Raw genomic sequence first — 19,799 nt, 5'->3', positions numbered from 1 at the left:
TTTAGGTTGCTAACAAATAGGCTATTTGTTAGGTTCATTGAATGTAGCTTGGTTGTTGATTTCCTGGATTTTCTCTCAGCTGTTGAATCCCTAAAGAATAGCCTGAGAAAAAGCTGAAACAGAAAACTGAACAACCTACAATTTAGCATATGCTGTCAGGCACGAATGTCACGACATTCAGCTTGACATCAAGGTCCATATGCTGAGTCTGTTTTTCCAGAAAACAGACTGTACAATTTTGCTGACCTGTACATGATCAAAATGACCGTACTACAGTAACAGCTTACATTAATAAATGTCAAAGTGTCCAACTTAACATTTATACATTTGGCCTTAAGTTAGTTCTGTTATTCTCTTGAAGAACAAACTAAGTTTTATGCTGAAGTATAGCAGACCACCACTCTGCCTAATCTTCAGTAGCTGCTGTCAATGATGAATGTCACAACATCTAGTTTGACATTCAGTCAGTAGGCCTTATGCCGGGTCTGGTTCTTCCTTGATAACCAGACTGCAAATGAATACTAAGTTCTAACAGAACTTCTGTTCCTTAGTATCTGTTGACAGGTATGAATGTCACAGCATTCAATAATCCTGTGTTAGCTAGTCCTGCAGTAACTACAATGTAGTCACATATACTTGTCATGACATCAGTCAAGACATTAGTGTTTTACCATATAATGCAGCCAATCAAACACCTACAAACTCCCCCTTTGGCAAATTTTTGGCTAAAACACTTTGATCCCCATAACAGAGTTCATAGCAGCGGAATAATACTAGCTAATACACTCAGAGTGGCAGCACACTCACACACATGGAAGTTAAATAAAAACTTCACATAGCAGCACACACATATTAGAAGTTGCACCTAAACTTCAACATCAGCTGCAGGGGGGGAGGGAAGTTAAATAAAAACTTCACACACATATCAGCATACACACAGAGGCATACAACAACATACACACAGAAGCTAAATACACACTTCATCACACAGTAGCTGCAGTAGGGGAAAACTTCAATCTGTCATGAATGGGAACCTGTTTTAATAAAGTTTAACAATGTAAACTTCTGTTGTCCTGGGGTATCACTTGTCACTCCCCCTTTTTGTCAAAAATGTTGCCAAAGCAACACTTTAATTTACAGATCCACAAATAGTAATTAGAATTACACACATGACAGAAAAACACAAAAGAAGTGATTAATCCTCAGCCTCATCATCAGCCTCCTCATCAGCCTCCTCTTCAGAGCTGGCCTCTTCCTCCTCCTCAGCCATTTGCCCTTCAGCTCCATCCGTGTCCTCAGCAGTAGACTCCAGCTGCAAGATGAGCTGTTCCAGTGCATGCTTTCTAGCTCCCAGCTCTTTGCAGGTCTCTTTGAGAACTGTAATAACTTCAGCTTTGTCTGGTTGGTTGCCAGCTTTGGAAGTCTCTCCCGATGTCAAGACAATGTCAGGGACATGCTTGCCCAGGAACAGTTTGTAGCTGAAAGCCAATGGACTCTCTCTTCTTTTCACGAAGTCATTATCTGTCAGGATGTGTGGAAATTGATTCAGCACAATTCCATATATGAGAGATGGAAAGGCAATGGGTCCCTTCACACTAAAGCTCCCAGCATGCTTCATTGTCTGATCAAATATGTAAGCACCATAGTTCACCTTTGCCTTGGTTCCCACTGCATAGATGAACTTCCCTAATGCCACAGACACAGTTGACTTGTGGTTAGTGGGTACCCAGTTGGCTGCTCCAACTTTGTGTAGCATTGCATACTTAACACTTAGTTGGCTGGCTACTAGCTTCCCTTTGAGAGGCTATTTTCGGACTTGCTTTGCTGTGATGACTTGACAGACTGTATTGTCAGTCACTTCAAGCTCAGGTTGCTCTTCATCCGCTCTTCCCAGGTACTGATTTATCACAGAGGGGGAAAAGGTCACACATTTGCCACGCACATAGACCTTTCGAAATTCCTTGGATCTCCCATCAGCACACTCCTCTGACAGATTTACAATAAACTCCTTCACTAAGGTCTCATAGCACTTAGGAAGTTGAGACACAGTTCTTATCAAACCAGCCTCCTTGATGAGATCCACAATCTCTTTACAGTCCAGTGCATTCTGTGCCAGTTCTCTTTCCAATGCCAGCCTCTTGTGGTATACATACTTCCACCTGTTAACACTGGAGGCAAAGTGGAAGGACACATTGTCAATGGGAACTTCTGGGACACTGGTTGCCAACCTACTGGAAGAAGGCTTCTTCCTGGACATGGATGTTGTGACATCACATGGGGCATCAGATTCAGACTCAACCACCACAACCTTGGTCTTCAACTTCTTAGGCACCTCTTTGCTCCAAGCTTTTGTAGGTCCATAGCTTTTCCTCTTGTGTGCACTCTCTGACCCTGGTTGCTTGTGAGGATTTGTTTCACCAACTTCCTTGGAGGGGGACTTCAGCTCCACAGCCTTTTTCTCCCTTCTGGTCCTAACTCTCTTGGCTATCCTAGGGACAACTGTAGCCAGAAGTTCATTGTCTGAGAGCTCATCCACGTTAATAGTTTCAGCCCTAGGATTGTCCTCAACACCTTGAGTAACATTGGCCTTCTCACCTCTAACTTTGCCTGAGGGTTTTTCAACCTTTGATCCCTCATGAGCATCTGGTTGCTCAACATTGTCAGTGACATTTTTCCTCAACACTACAGCTTTATCTTGACATGCAGCAATGTCAGGAATGATTGTGTTCAAGGGAACAGAAACCCCAGGAACATCTCGATTGCCAGATAGTATCTGAGTGACGATAGTTGCAATGGAGTTATGTACATACCTTGACCCTTCCCTTGTGTGTTCATCAAGAGCGATTTCTGATGAAAACCCGGTGACCGTTTCCTTAGGTCTTCTTGCATGGGACGAAGTTGCTGCGTCAACAACTGGATCCTCCCGGGTAGGGTGGTAAGACTCGGTGCTGCGAGAATCAGACATGGTGGTGTACGAGGAGGTGTCGGATTGACGAGCCATGCTGAAAATCAGAGAGGGAAGATGAATCGTTTCTTTGGACGAGGGTTTGCACGAGTGGAGAATGAAACGACTGAATGTGAAACGCTTTATGCAAGAGTAAGGTCTATTAGATTTTGACCACTCAGCGCTCACCATTTGTTTAATAATTTGACTTATTAAACAGTAGCTAACTAACTTCATTAGTTGCTATAACTTTTCAGACGCACGCATTCCCTTTTTGTCCTTACTATTTTCACTCTTAGTAATGTACAATGTCATGACATTCTGGGTGACATTGTACTCTGTCTGCATCAGGTTCCTCCAAACTAGAGATGACCACCTGCCTCCACAAGCTAGGTACTGAGTTTCTGCAGACGTCAATAACACACCCCTCTGTCTATCCCTTGCTGTCATATCAGTTGTATGATGGTCAATGGGAACCAAGGGCTCATTACTTTTGAGCAGACACTTTCCATGGTCTGTCCTTTTATCTAACGACAGATATGAGACTCTTCTCATAGCTCCCTTGGAATTGCTCTTCTTCACTCCTCTTACCTGAGGGGCATCAAGTCTTCCATGTCCCACCTTCCCTTCCTGATCTCCCTTGGCCAAAAGACACTTGGGAAGGTTGATAGAGTCTTTAGATTTCCATAGATAGCAATTATCTTTGGATCTATCTCCTCTCATCACTTCTTGATTGCACCAATTCAACACCACACATCCTCCCTTGGTAAATTCCACCTTGTATCCTTGGTCACACAGCTGGCTTATGCTTATGAGGTTCACAGTTAGTCCTTTTACTAACAATACATCACTCAATTTTGGAGTTTCTGGACAGTCCAGCTTCCCAACACCCATGACTTCTCTTTTAGTTCCATCACCTAATGTCACAGACTTGGTGTTAGAGGAATGTAGATTCACCACTAGGTATTTCATCCCAGTCATATGCCTTGAGCAGCCACTATCAAGGTACCAATCTTGTCTGATATGTCCCCTTGAAGAAGTGTGAGCAAGGTTAGCAACACACTGTTGATTCTCAGGTGAGAAGTGAGTCTTAGATGCCAGCTGCTTAGGATTGACCTGAGGTGTCTGCTTAGCCGCCCATGTTGGTTTCTTAATGGGGGCATTATGCGTAGACACCTTTTTCTTAGGCCTACCTTGAGGGGTCTGGATTGGGTAACCATGCAGCCTGTAGCAGAATGGTTTTATGTGACCGAATCTACCACAGTAATGACATTTCCATCTCTTGAATTTCTTCTTCTGATGATTGTTCATTCTGGTTCCTCGATGTTGTGACTTTGAATGAGACTTCCCTTTGGATTTCTGAACTTTAGCCTTTGGGCGTTTGCGTTCAGCTGAGGATCTTTTCCCAAAGCCTAAACCAGATGTGGTTCCAGACTTCTGTCCTGTCTTCAGGATTTCTTCCAAGGTGTCAGATCCCTTATTCAACATTTTGATGGATTTGGTCATTTGGTCTAGCTTAGAGATCAGCAACGAAATCTCACCCTTCAGACCCTCTATGACTTTCAACTGCTCTAGTTTCTCAGCTTCTAGTTCTTTGATGAGTTTCTTATGCTTTTCTCCTTGGATGCAAACTTCTGCGCTTTTAACACATAATTCTTTATATGAGACAGCAAGCTCATCCAAGGTGAGTTCATCTCCACTCGAGTTATCCTCTGAGGCACAAACACTGGTTAGAGCAGTGACTTGTTTGGCCGATTCTCCTTCAGATCCACTCTCAGTGTCTTCTTCTGACCAGGTGACAGATAGCCCTTTCCTTTGCCTCATGAGAAGGGTAGGGCAGTCAGCCTTACTATGACCATATCCTTCACATCCACGGCACTGGATTCCCTTGCCTTGGTTGGCCTTTTCTTCATGAGTTGATCTTTTCTTTATGTCAGACGGGACGTTCTTGACATTAGATCTACCCTGTTGGTTAAATTTCTTTATGAGCTTGTTGAACTGTCTCCCAAGCATGGCTAAGGCTTCTGATATACTTTCATCACCTCCAGTATATCCTTCTTCTGACTCTTCTTCAGCATTAGATATAAAGGCTATGCTTTTCTTCTTCTCAGCATACTCACCTAAGCCCATTTCAAAGGTTTGGAGAGAACCAATGAGCTCATCTACCTTCATATTGCTGATGTCCTGAGCCTCCTCTATGGCAGTGACCTTCATAGCAAACCTCTTAGGCAAGGACCTGAGAATCTTTCTTACAAGTTTCTCTTCAGTCATTTTCTCACCTAGTCCACCAGAGGTGTTTGCAATTTCAAGAATATTCATGTGAAAGTCATGAATAGTCTCATCCTCTTTCATCCTCAGATTTTCAAACTTGGTTGTCAACATCTGAAGTTTGGACATCTTCACCTTGGAAGTACCTTCATGAGTTACCTTGAGGGTATCCCAAACTTCCTTAGCTAGTTCACAATGGTGCACCAGCCTGAAGATGTTCTTAGTGATTCCATTGAACAGTGCATTCAAGGCTTTGGAATTTCCAAGAGCTAATGCCTCTTGTTCCTTGTCCCAATTTTCTTCAGGAATCTGCACACTGACTCCATCTTCATTAGTCCTCGTTGGATGTTCCCATCCCTTGTTGACAGCTCTCCAGACTTTGCTGTCTAGAGACCTTAAGAAGGCTGTCATGCGAGGCTTCCAGTCATCATAATTAGATCCATCCAACATGGGTGGTCTGTTTGAGTGTCCTAAATCCTTGTCCATGGTACTAGAAAGTAACTTCCCTAGATCTCACCCAGAACTTCACAGGCAGGGTGCCTGCTCTGATGCCAATTGAAATTCTAGTTATCAGACTTTGGATGTCACACTGATTGTTATGACATCCAATTCTGCACAGACAGGGATTATGCAGAACTTAACAGTAAGTGCAGTAAATAACACAAGTAATTGTTCACCCAGTTCAGTCCAACATGACCTACATCTGGGGGCTACCAAGCCAGGGAGGAAATCCACTATTAGTAGTATCAATTCAAAGCTAAACTCACCCGTTTACAACTTATCACTTAATCCCTACCCAATGCAATTTCAATCTTAACCTAAGATCAGAGTTCCTACTCACTCCCCCTCAATCACCTCAGTGATATTAAAGACACTTTGAAGTCACACTTCAAAAACAACTCTTGATTATGCTTCACAGCTTAAATCAAGATACACAGCACTCACGCTTAAAAGCTTTGAGTGACACAACACTTACAACTCAATGAACACCCTATGCCAAAGCAATCATCTACTTGATAATGGCTTGGCTTACAAGATACGTCTAATACAAGACTCACAAAATACAGCAGTGAAGTATGATGGACACACTAAATCTTCACGCCTCAAAATCCCCGAAACTGAATGAAGGAATGCCTTCCTTTTTATATTGCAGCACCTGGGCTTTTGCACCTGTATTTTCCTGAATTTTAGGTCACACAAGTTCCCTCAAATTCAACATTTAGGTTGCTAACAAATAGGCTATTTGTTAGGTTCATTGAATGTAGCTTGGTTGTTGATTTCCTGGATTTTCTCTCAGCTGTTGAATCCCTAAAGAATAGCCTGAGAAAAAGCTGAAACAGAAAACTGAACAACCTACAATTTAGCATATGCTGTCAGGCACGAATGTCACGACATTCAGCTTGACATCAAGGTCCATATGCTGAGTCTGTTTTTCCAGAAAACAGACTGTACAATTTTGCTGACCTGTACATGATCAAAATGACCGTACTACAGTAACAGCTTACATTAATAAATGTCAAAGTGTCCAACTTAACATTTATACATTTGGCCTTAAGTTAGTTCTGTTATTCTCTTGAAGAACAAACTAAGTTTTATGCTGAAGTATAGCAGACCACCACTCTGCCTAATCTTCAGTAGCTGCTGTCAATGATGAATGTCACAACATCCAGTTTGACATTCAGTCAATAGGCCTTATGCCAGGTCTGGTTCTTCCTTGATAACCAGACTGCAAATGAATACTAAGTTCTAACAGAACTTCTGTTCCTTAGTATCTGTTGACAGGTATGAATGTCACAGCATTCAATAATCCTGTGTTAGCTAGTCCTGCAGTAACTACAATGTAGTCACATATACATGTCATGACATCAGTCAAGACATTAGTGTTTTACCATATAATGCAGCCAATCAAACACCTACAGTTTCAATTTTCCAAGTGGCATTTTCGAAGAGGGGAAGATTTTGGTGCAATTATGGAAACTTGTTTGAAACTCATTACACAAGCCATTGCATTGCCATCTGCACGTCCAAATCCATTTGATTGATCATCAGCATTCAAATCCAATTGAGTTTGGGCCTTCTACATGATTATGCAAGCCCATGCAAAGAATATCCACTTGCCATGCACACGAGTTTTCCACCTCTTTGCCTCAGCTCCATCTATAAATAGAAGGCATTGCTCACTACCAAAATCAACCTAAAGGCGCCTGATATGCTGCACAACTGAATCCATAGCCATTACCAAAGGAACTAGTTCACTTTTCCTAAAAATTTCAGATCTGAAATTCAGCTGAATTTGGTTGAATCTTTAGATCTAAAGTTCCTAGACCTTCATCATCCAGTCCATAGAAGTTCTGTTTGGCAAGAGGAAGCAAGGGAGGTAGCTCAAAACTTCACAATTCAAAGGTTTTCATCAACTGGTTTTTTCTTCGAAACTCCCTATTCCTTGATCTATTTGCTTGGCTACTGTGTTGTCTGAAGTCCTCTCTATAGAGGCATCATTTATGTATGCTCAATTTTCAAAATCAAGCAAGTTCATGATGAACACCATCAAGTTTCAACCTCTGATTTCTCTCTCTATGGAGATCTAGAGTAGAAATAGATGGCATAGTGGTGATGTACATCACCCCAGCTTTAATTTGGTACCTGGATCGTGAGTTTTGGTTGAGTTTGGAGGACCTGCAACTCTGGCCGGAGCTTTACAGCTCGCCGGAGAAGACGGTGGCGCTGTCCACCGTCACCCATGCCAGATTTAATCTGGATCGTTGGATGCATCTCCCACGTTTTAATCTCAGTCATGCGTTTGGATTACTTGCTTTAATGCCAGGTGTGACACGTTTGACTTGGACTCACCATGGGCGCGCATCTCACATCCGTCTGATCAGCCACGTCAATTAATGAGGCTTGATCAGACGCTTGTGGTTTTTTTGATTTTTCTAATTTCTGTTTTAATTTCTTTTATTCCATTCATTTTCAAAAATTCATATCTTAATCCAAAAGAAATGGGACCAATTGCATTATTTCTCTTTTTAATTCTAGTTTCTAAAAATGATTTTTAATATTTTTTATTTTGTCATTTGATATTTTTTGTGAATTTTCTCTTTTCTAGTTATTTTTAATTCATTTTAAACAGTTTTTGATATCCAAAAAATACAAAAATATTTTCTCAACCTCTTTGAATGATGATGGATCTATGAAAAATATTCTCATCAATTTTTTAATTGATTTGAGATTTATTTGAGATATTAGTTCAATTAGGTTATTTTTTATTCATTTTTAATTGATTAAAAAAAGTTTCTGACTTTTAAAAATGCTGAAATTTTTTGTCAAACTTTGTTTGACCTTGTTGAACTTGGGATAAATCACTTGGACCTTTCAAGGTTGATTTGAAGTGATTTTGAAGTTTGACCTTTCTTTATTTTTTTAATTCAAGTTTATTTTAAATTTTAAAAAAATGCCAAAAAATATTTTGTTCATTTCTTGACTTCCAATCTTCATCTCACTTCTGTTTTTGATTGTTTGACCATGATTCTCAATGTCATTGGTCAACATTTGTTGATTGGTACATTCTATTTCATTTAGTGCACTTTATTCTTTTATTTCCATTTCCTTTTTTCCATTATTCATCTCCTTCTTCTTCTTCTTCCTTTTTCTTTTTGATCAATGAGTTAAAGGTTGATAAGTTAGCATTGATTAGGGAGGTTTAATCTTCCTTGATTCAAATCTAATTCATCTTGATCAAATGATCAAGTGAATGGCTTTGCATTAAGGATAGGTTGCTTCGTAAATCATGCAAAGGACTTAAACCAATACAAGATCATTTCCCATTTCCTTTTTGGCATGGCAAGTTGTTAGAACTTGGTTCACTAATTTAGACTTCTAACTTGTGTTGTTGCCTACATTATTATTGACCGGCCTTAGATAGTTGTGACTTCTACATAAGTCCAATTACGATTGCTTAACATAGCGCTAAATTTGCCTTATGGCACACTAACTACTAACACTAACCATTAACTATTAACATTTACTTTTTGCACTTTACATTTATGCAATTTACTATTCTTGTACATATTATTCATTTTCTTTTTCCTTTGCTCCTTGGAGCACATGTTTATGTTAATGCAATTTGCCTTTTGCTCACTTGAGCATATAATTGTGTATATATCTTTTGTGTTTGTGCTTGTCTGTTTGTTGTGAACTAAATGCAAAGAATTGGACAAATGGACTTAGACTTTAGGACTTTACCCAAGCTAATGGAGTTTGAAGAGCAACTAGGCCTCATGCCTTTAGAGTGCTTAAATGTCAAAGAGCAACTAGGCCCCATGCCTTTAGAATGCTTAAAGCTTGAAGATGAACATTGAAATGACCAAATTCTAAACTCCCCCTTGTCCATTATTTGATTGTATTATAGAACTTTTTGATGTGTGTGTTTTTTGTGTGCTAGGGATTCCAACTATATCCAAATGGAGGAACCATTACCATGAGCTTCTAAGAGAGAGAGATCCAAGATACAATGAGGAACTTTCCAATAGCTTCATTTGATTGTTGATTGCTTGAGTTTATGCTTATGTGATTGCTTATTCCAAAGGATGGGAGCTACTTGGATCATCAATATGATCTCAAGAGAGGAACTCCATTTGTGGTCTTGTTCTCTTATCCCTCACCTCTTGTATGTTTAGGACTTTAGCCATTCTTCTTCTTCCCTCCACTCTAACCTGTAGCACCTCAAATTTGCACCTCCCATTTTGTACATACATTTTCATATTAAGTCATTAACATAACATTGTCCACTGCATAACATTGCATTGTCCATTTGCCCAAGTGCAAGTCATCAGACAAGATTAGGTCGACTGGTCAGGAGAATCAGTCAAGCAAGCAAGCATGTGCAATTCCTATTGAAGCAAAGCCTTGGAATTGATTCAACAAGTTCATATGACCTAGGGATCCTTTTGAAGTGGTTTGGACAAGGATTGGATGATCAAAGCTCAACAGTCAAGCTGAATTTCATCTGAAACCCTAGAAAGTCAATTGTGGTCAACTATGCATGAAATCATGGATTTGAAGGTGGGAGATGGTTTGAAAGGCCTCATTCATGTCCATACAAGTCTCATTTGACATTTCAAAGATCAAGATTGGAGAATTTGAGGTCAGATGAAAAGTTTCCAAAAATAGTAAGTGACCTGTAATTTCAAATTGCCAAAAATGGAAAGGTCTTCTCCTCAAATTTACATCATCATGCAAGCTTCAAATGAAATTTTGTCCAACATGAAAGTTGAAGATATTGCTCTCACCTTTCCAAAAAGTCCAAGAACATCCATTTCTCATGTGTGGTGGGCAAGTTATGATCAAATCATTGTCAGGATATTTTGAACTTCAAAGTTGGATAACTTTCACACCATTTGGCCAAATTGAGTGGGGTTTTTTGCTACATTCTCCTTTTGACATGAGCTATCATAATCCTTCATTACATTTCATCAAATCTCATCACAAAATTATTTGATTTTTCACTTGACTTTTTGGATAGAATTTTCAAATCTTAAAAAATGCATTGTTTACACTTTGCAACATTTCCATTGGCTTACAAACAGAGTTTTAAGTGGATTTAGGCCCAATTTCGTGTACTGTAGCATGCACTCCATGCACATGAGGTGAATTAGCAATTTGCACACAAACACTCATTTCACTAATTACCAAGGCTTGGCTTAATCTTGATTAGAAAAGATCATTAACAGATGGTATATATGCATAATCAAAACAGAAAACACATTAGCATTTCATTTCTATTCAGATCTAGATCTAAGTGCAAATTCTCTCAACTTTTGCTCTCACTTTTTCTGCAAGTTCCTTCCAATCCCTTGCCATTTCCGCGATTAAATCATCATCTACAATCATCACTGAGCTGGATTGAAGCAAGAGAGCAAGGATTTCAAGAGGTTTCAAGCATTGTTACATCAAGCTCCATTAATGGCAACTGTAGATTTGAGCACGATTAAGCAAGGTTGAGCATCCAACATTCATCCAAATCATCATACTAGCATTGAAGAACTTCTGTTTCAACATTACAAAGCTTGAAAAGCACGATTCCAGTTCTGCCAATCTTTGAGGGTTAGATTTCGAGTCTCTCGATTCATGAAATTATGCTATGGTTTTTGTAGACCTTGTATCCATGAGCATGCTGAACTTTATAGTTTTGATTTTCATTGAGTATTAAGAGAGATATGTTGAATTTAAGATTGTTTGTCAAAACTTATTCTGTTCGATCCAAGCAATATAGTGAGAATTAGGACAAATCATGTTACGATTGTTGTTGTGCTTGAGAAGATGAAGCTATTGATATGTTCATTTTTTATTTTGGTGATATTTGTTCATGTGCTGGAAATTGTATGAAGAACATCAAGAACCCTAAATATTTGAGTGCAAATGCGTGTTTGATCCATGTATCCGTATGTTTGCATGATTCTCGTGTTAGTAAGCCATGAAGCCAGTCACGCCTAGCCACGTGTATTAGTGAAACGGCGCGTTTCACTTGAAACGCGCCAGTTTGAAATGCTACATAGATCGATTCCGGGTGGAGACATTTTCTCCTTTGGCTTTCGCAATTTATTTCATCCATTATCCATGTTCATATCACTTGTTCACATGTTTTTTTTTTATTTTTCATGCCATTACAAAAATCATAACTCATTCAATATTTTTCCAATTAATATGAGGTTTTTTCCATGATGATCCTTGCCATGTCTAGTATTTTTTGATGATTTTTATGAAAATTGTGCACGTGTGGATTTCTGTTTTGGCTATGGTTTGCTCATACATGTGGTTATTTACACCTTGCTTGCTTTTTTGGTCATGAAATGATGATACTTAATCCAAAATTCTTGAAATTTTATATGTGTAAACTAGACACCTTGAGGAGCATTTTGGTATAGAGTTTGTGATTTTTGCATTCCTGGTTTGTGAGATATGACCTGATCATTGGACGTGTGACAATTTGTGTCACACCATTTCTTGTCCAACTTGTGGAATTTCTTTGCCATGCCTATTGAACTTGGATTGACTTGGATTTTTGCATGATGATACTTATGAATGTTAAAGTTGCTTGTGAATTTTCCTGAAATTTTTGACTGCATTTCCAATTTGATTGAGATTTTCTCCCCTGTTTGGCCAATTGTGGAATTTTTGTGAGTCATGATCTTATTTGATTTGTGAAATTCTTGTTGTTTATTGGATGGACCTGAAACTTTGCATGTGTATTCTAGACACCTTGAAGTTTGTCATGGCTTTGATTGGGTTCATTTATCTTATGCCAATTCTGTTTTATGCTTGCTTGAAGTTGATGCATGATTTGGTGCCTTGTATGAGCTTGTTTGAACATGCTTTGATTTGATGAATTTAATTGACTTGCTTCCCTTGATCCAAATGACTTGAAATTTGGTGTGTAGATCATGCTATGAATGCTGTTTGACCATGAATGTTTTGGTGATTTATTGAATTGTTTGTGAGTTGACTTGAATTGAATCATTCTGTTTGGTCCTATGAGGTTCAAAATTGCATGCTTTGTACTCTTTGCGTCATGAAATGATATTGGTTGATGATATGAATGTGAGACCACTTGGATTTGTTTCTTATTTGATTGATCTTGATTTTTTATAAGGTTCATGTTCTGTTTTGGTTTATTGCTCCCATTTTGACCCTAGGCCAAGTCCTAGTGGTTAGTGCTTAATGTTTGAGCTTTGTTTCAGGTCAAAGAGCACAATTGCTTATACTCGATGATGTGCACTCAATTGGAGTTGGTCCATTGCTTGTTTATGACTAACCTTGAGTTTGTTTTGTAGGTTTTGAGACTTGTACCTAGGCCTTGTGGTTTGCACCTTTGTGCATTGCTTTGCTTGATTGTTGTTTGACTGTACAGTTGATTGTTGACCATTGTTTGTTTGTCTGGTGTACTGATTATGTTGGATTGTTTTCAGGTACCTTAGTTGCTATAGTTCCCTTGTGAACTTTCTTTTGCTTTGCTTGATAGCTTAAGCACTGAGGTATAACATCTCTTCTTCATGTAGTCTGGAAGACCTGGCCTGTTACTTGGCCAGGCACCTGTCTGAAGTCCTCCTTAAGAGGCAATGTTTGTATTTGTTTACTTTTGTCCTGGTATATATTCAAAGACCTCCTAAGTGAAGAGGCATTGGCAGATACAAGGGATGTGTAATCCATCCCCTGCTATTCTGTGTGTCATCTGCTTTGCTCACACCACTGTGTTGATGCATTGCAGATACTAACCCAAGATCCATGTTGTGTCAGTCATAAGTGTAGAAGGGTTCCCACTTTCTGAACCCACACTTCCTTTTGTCTGAAAGCTCTCCCCGGCCAGGGATAAGAGCTGTGAAGTCTCATCTTCACTCACCTTTCATCTGCTTCACCCTAACTCTCAATGTTAGGGTTAAGAGCTAACATCACCCTGATACAGTTGGCTTGCTCTTGCAGCCTAACCTTTGTTTGAGCCCCACTTGGTGTGTATATAGTGTGTGCTATCTGTGATTGTTTGCTTTGCTATTGCCTGTGCTTTAGGATAGCTTGCTTCCTGTGCAAGTTAGATAGCAACCTTGACTTAGGGATGATTTGGCATGATAACATCTAGGCTCGAGTTAGTCTCCCTAGTTGTGTCTCCCTCTGTTGTCTGGTTAGGCTAGTCCTTCGTCCCTGCGTAGGGGAACTACGTCGCCCTGATCCTCATACCAGATGAGGTACGTAGGCAGGAGATGAGCTGATCTCTTCGGGCGCCCTTTTGTTTTGTCTTTGTGTGTGTTAGGAGATGGATGTAAGCCCAGCGATTGGCATTCCGTATCCTCTTGTTGTGTGCTTGGAGTCCGGTATAAGTCCATCAAGTGGCATCTGGTTTCCAGTGTAGGTGTGTTTTGGTTCGGAATCTGATGTAAGTCCAGCGATTGGCATTCGGATTCCACGTTTGCCTGTGGTTTTGTTTGTGTGTGTGAGCCGAGCTACGTATGCTCTGATTCTTCTTCGTCCGAGAAGATACGTATGCATAGGATGCGACATCCTAGCGAGCATGTGTTTTCCCCAGTCCGAACTACTTCGACTCTGATGTCTATGCTTGATAGACTAAGTAGGCCCAGGATGCGATATCCTGCCGAGTCAATCTTGTTTGTTTCCTTGTGTCTCTTTCAGCCAGTGTGTGTTTGATGTTTGAGCAGTGTTTTAGCAACCATATTCCTTCCTTTTGTGCGTGGATCCCGTCGAGTACGACGGATGCGTAGGGGTGCTAATACCTTCCCTTCGCATAACCGACTCCCGATCCCATTCTCTTTGGTCGCGAGACCATGTCTTTTCCAGGTTTACTCTGAGCGTTTCCTTTCCCTCTTTTGGGATAAATAACGCACGGTGGCGGCTCTGTTGTTTTGTTTTCCCGCCGGTTTTTCGCGTAATGCGACATAACCCAAGCCAAAACTTTTGTGCAAACATTTAACACTTCTTTTCAAACATTAGAAACCTAAGCCTTATGCTTTTGATTTTCAAACTTTCTTTTCATAATACTTATTTTGAATTGAATCTTTAATCAACTTTGACCATTTTGTACATACTTTTCATTGGTAAATATAACCCATTCAAATGTCTTTTTGTGGTTTCAATGGCCTCTATCTTAAGCAAAACTTTTTCATAACCTTTAGCTATTAGGTTTGAGTTATCCTTGAGGTAGATGTAATACTCACCTTTATCCTTAGTGATGGACAATGAGTCTTCCATGCTTATTATAGGGTTAACCCCTCACTAGCATGTTGAAGCTATCCTCACATGGTGGATCTGTGGTTTTAGGTTGAGTTTTCACCCTTGGATAACAAAAGACCTTTAGGCTTTTGGACCAATCAATTCACCAACTCATTTTGAGATTTTTACCCTGAACTACGAGGTTTTGATCCTAATCTTTTTTAAGATGGTACCTAGGCAATAGGTTTATCCATTCAAACACAAAATGTAAATAAACTTGTATATTCTTTTCTCATCTCTTCAATCATGTTTGCACAAACAAATTTTCACCAAATACCAACCTTACAACAAATATGAAAAAGGCTCCCTAGGAGTATCTAGGATGTTTTGGGTGCTTAAAACCTTCCCATTGCATAACCAACCCCCTTACCCAGATCTCTGACATTTTTACTAGTTTTTGATTCGATAAAACTTTTAGGTTTTTGTTCGCTTTCTAATCATTCCTTTAGATAAATAGAAGTGCGGTGGCGACTCGACTTGTATGGTTTACCTTGGATTTAGTCAATATCTCTAATGGTAACGAATACCCCGCTACACCGCTAGATTGAGTACCTCACATTGGGTAAATCTAGGCAAAAATTAGGGATTTGGCAAGTAACTGCATCCTGACAAGACTTTGTTCTACAACTGTCATCTGTAAGAAATTCTCGCTCAGTCATCGTCAACTGAAGCTTCAAATACATTGGATTCAGAGTTGGTGGAGAAATGGTCATTATATTCAATTTAGCCCTTTTCCAATATATATCATCAATTTCAAATTTCTTAAAGATCCATGGAGTCTTACCATTTGCAGACTACCACTCCATCAAATAAATTTGATCCTTTATCCAATTCTTTGCACTCTTATTTGTTTCTGTTCAACAAATGTTTGCATGTTTTAATTGATAAATACCATTGTTTTAAAAATAAATAAAGTTTTATAAAATGTCTTTAAACAAAGTGAACATTCACAATGACTAAAAGGATAATTGGGACATCTTCAGTGCTCTCCCAAGGATAGTATGATCTCCAAAAGGGTAAGATATTTGTTCATTATTCCTAGCATACTTGTATCCTCTTCATTACCTTTCAGGTTGTCTCCTCCGCGAGCGTAGAAGAAGGTTATGCATCACTAATTCCCCTAGAGAGTCTGGAGCTTTTGTCCTGATTTATTTAGAGGAGTATATCCCTAACCCCCTCGACTCCTTGAGAGAGCCTGGTAGATTTAGCATTTGTGTTATCAATTATAGGGTTGTCATCCCTTGTGTGGATTGACCTAAAATCCCTTATAGATTGATAAATTGATGTGCTATCTTTTTGAGGAAGTCGATATTTCCCTCGTTTAGTTGGAATTCTCCCACGGAGTGAGAAGGAAACCCCAACATGAGTGGAATCTTCAACAGTTGGGTTTGTAGCTTATCCTCAACAGATTCATGTACTATGATCTCCAACAGGCTTACTTCCCATCTATCCTCAACAGGGTTGTTCATTTTAGACTTCCCTATTTGACTTCCCTATTTATCCTCGGATTGGTCACTAACAGTTTCCCCAGGAGAGTTGCTTGATCGGAGCCTGATTGCTGTTGCTTCCTCCTTCTCGGATGATATTTTTCTCCTCCTAGCAGAGCGGGTGATGAAAATGTTTATTTTCTATCCCCAGTGGAGCGTTGTTTTCCCCTTCCTCAGCAGAGACTATTTTCTCCAACAGTATGAGGAATTGTAGTGGTTTTTGAAACTTCTGTTTGGTGGTTGTTCCCCATAGAGTTTCCTATCTTGTCCCGATAGTTCCCCAGTAGAGTTTCTTCTACGAAGGAATCTTATCCATGTGTTCCCCAGCTGAGGCTCTGTTTGATCCTGATTTGGCGTTGGAACTCCTGAAGAAGATGTTTCTTTTCCTTCCCCAGTAGAGTGACTGGTTCTCCTTCTCCGCAACAGGGATATTCCTCCGTGGTTAGAAGTGATTTGTTGATGTGCTTCTGTTTGGTGGTTGTTCCCCGCAGAATCCTACATCACCTCCTGATAAGATCCTAGTAGATTTCTTCTCTGATCTTATCCTGTTCTCTGCATACTGTTGGAAGATCCCCAGCTTTGGTGATTGTGATCCCTTGCTTTTCCCAACAGCAGTCTCTGATTCTCGGTGATCCCGCTTGTTCCTCTAGCATTGATCTTCGTCCCTGGCAGCGACCTCGCTTGATTTCTCAGCATTGGTCTTTATCCCCTGCAGAGATTTGGTGTTTGGTTACCCCCACCAGATTGGATTTTCTCTAGTGGGCCTGACTTTCTCTCTTGAGATGTAGTACCGGATGTATGTCCATTAATTCTTGGACCTGTTTGTGTTAGATATGTCTGTTCGTCAGTATTCATCATACATAAACCACGCATATACATGCATAATTATAACATTCAGATATTCATGTTGCATTCTTTGCCATATATCTTTGTTAGTGTCTCTTGATATTTGGTGATACATATTTCTCCAAGCAGATGTTTGTGTCTGATCTCTCCATATAGAGTCAGCCCCATAGGCAGAAAGTGTTTACCCTTTCTTCCATATTCCATACTGGGTTATGTCCTCGTGGATGATTGTTGTTTCAGTTTCCTCTCAAAACATGTATTGGGATGGAATTGCTCCCCTGAGTTATATCCTCATTGGGTTGAGTCTTACTTCATTGTGTCTCTCTAGTTTGTTTCTAGATTGACTAGTCTTGCTATTTTCCCTTGCAGCTTCCCCGTAGTTTAGATGAATGATTGCTCAATAACCAGTAATTGTCCATCTTTTCCCCGACAGAGTTTTGTGGCCTTCTACCCAGTAACCGGTAGTTGTAAGCCCTATTTATGTGGTTTTCTACCCTCATACCGGTAGTTGTAAACCCCATTTTATCCCCTTGCAGAGTTAACCCTTAATTTCGTTCATCCTAACCGATGATGGTTACTTTCTCCGTGGTTTTCTACCCAGTAACCGGTAGATGTAATCCCCTATTTGTTGGTTATCTTTATCCAATATTCAGTATTGATATTCCCTCACCTTTAGAGTATATCTCCCAGTAACCGGCGATATATCTCTTGGATAATTGCTCAGATAAAGCAATTTATCCCAACAAGTCATCTTTCATTTACCCTTTTGTTGGTAGTGATCATTTCTCCCCCTTTGATTGGTCATCATTTTGTACCCAGTAGCCGGTATCCCGATGTCCTTTCTTTTCGGTCGATTTATCCTTTATTAACCCAGTAACCGGTTGTGGATAATCTTCCATGCGAGTATGTTATCTACGTTCTGACAATAATAGATAATATATCTCATGCGCTCTTCAGTCGAAGTCTTTGTTCTTCCCCAGTTGAGTAAGATTCGTATTTCCTTATGGAATCGAATGTCCATCCTGTAATCGAGTTTGCTTTTTTCAGCCCTCCTTTCAGATGATGAGTGTTTTGTAAATATTCCCCAATTCACGCCTTGGTTGGTCACCTATTATATGCCCAGTAACCGGTATCCCTGGTGTTCCTTCCTTTCTGCTCCCTATTATGACTTTTTGTCCCCTGTGGAGTCAGATTTTCCTGAGTTGAAATATACCTTGTTAGGTCTTCCTCAGATGTTTTTTGTATGATTGATATCTCCCACCCTTATACCGGTCTTAGATGTTCATTCTCCCCGATCATGTTGTTCTCTCACCCTTATACCGGTCTTAGATATTCATTCTCCCCGAGCATGTTGTTCTCTCACCCTTATACCGGTGTTTTGATCACATGTCTCTTTGAGCTTATTACCGAGTAACCGGTAATAGCTCATTTGTTGTTTCCTCAGCTGAGTCCTTTGTGGACATTCCTGGCATGAGTCCCTTTGGTGGGTTTTCCCCATCTGAGTCCGGATTTTTATCCGAAGTATCCTTTGTGGATAGTTTTGCTGTATTGGCATATTCCCCAATACATGCATCTTTGCATCAGCTCGAGTCTTTCCATTGATTTATTTTCATGGAATCCCTTCGTGTCTCCAACAAGTTTTAAGTTTTGACCTGCTCACGCATTTTTCCCCTTTACTCCCCAGAGTCTCTATCTCATTTATAAGTGTATTACTCATATGGACTTTCAGTTTCTCCCGATTCCTTTTACCTTTTTGGACACATATCCCCACAGAGCATTAATTTTGCATACATACATTTGCATCACGAGGTCTCTTAGGGACCAAAATTCGTCTCTTTGTTATTATTTAAGCCTATTATACCTCGTCGAGACGAAGATTTTAACCTTCATATCTCCGGTTAGAAGACCTTAAATAGGGCCATCTGTAAGACCCTAATTTTGACCATAAGATCCCTCATGGCATCATATCATTGCACATTGCATTTGCCTCAAGGATCATAGCATCTTGGCTCCTTACCCTAGGGTTGGGACTTGTGTGAGTTGGTTTGAGACCGCCAAGCATGCTTGAATTGTATATTATTGCTTTTGTTATTTTGTTAACTAACCAAAAGCACAAAAATATGTCACTAACATCTTTTGTTTTGTAGCTTGAGCAATCACAAGATCTAAGGCTCCTAGGAGGCCCCTATGCTCATTGATATGGCCAGATGAAGTGGAAAGCAAGCATGAAAATGATTCACAAAGCTCTCATTCATCATATATGCCTCCCAAGTATCTCAATGTGTCAATTTTATCAAAGCAAACCAAAGGGCTTGAGGCTTGTTTCCCAAGGAAACCCTAATTCAATTGTGCATCAACTGTGCCTTGCTCATGAAGCAAACTCAACCCATGATCAAATACAATCAAGGGAAGTTATTTAATTCATCATTTCATGCATATTGTATCTTAGTTGAGTGTCCTCAATCATCAATTCATCAAGA

The sequence above is a fragment of the Lathyrus oleraceus genome, chromosome 1 (genome assembly GCF_024323335.1).
Source record: "Lathyrus oleraceus cultivar Zhongwan6 chromosome 1, CAAS_Psat_ZW6_1.0, whole genome shotgun sequence".
Lineage (NCBI taxonomy): Eukaryota > Viridiplantae > Streptophyta > Magnoliopsida > Fabales > Fabaceae > Lathyrus > Lathyrus oleraceus.
The sequence above is the reverse complement of the archived record's forward strand: the minus strand, read 5'-3'. Positions refer to the sequence as shown.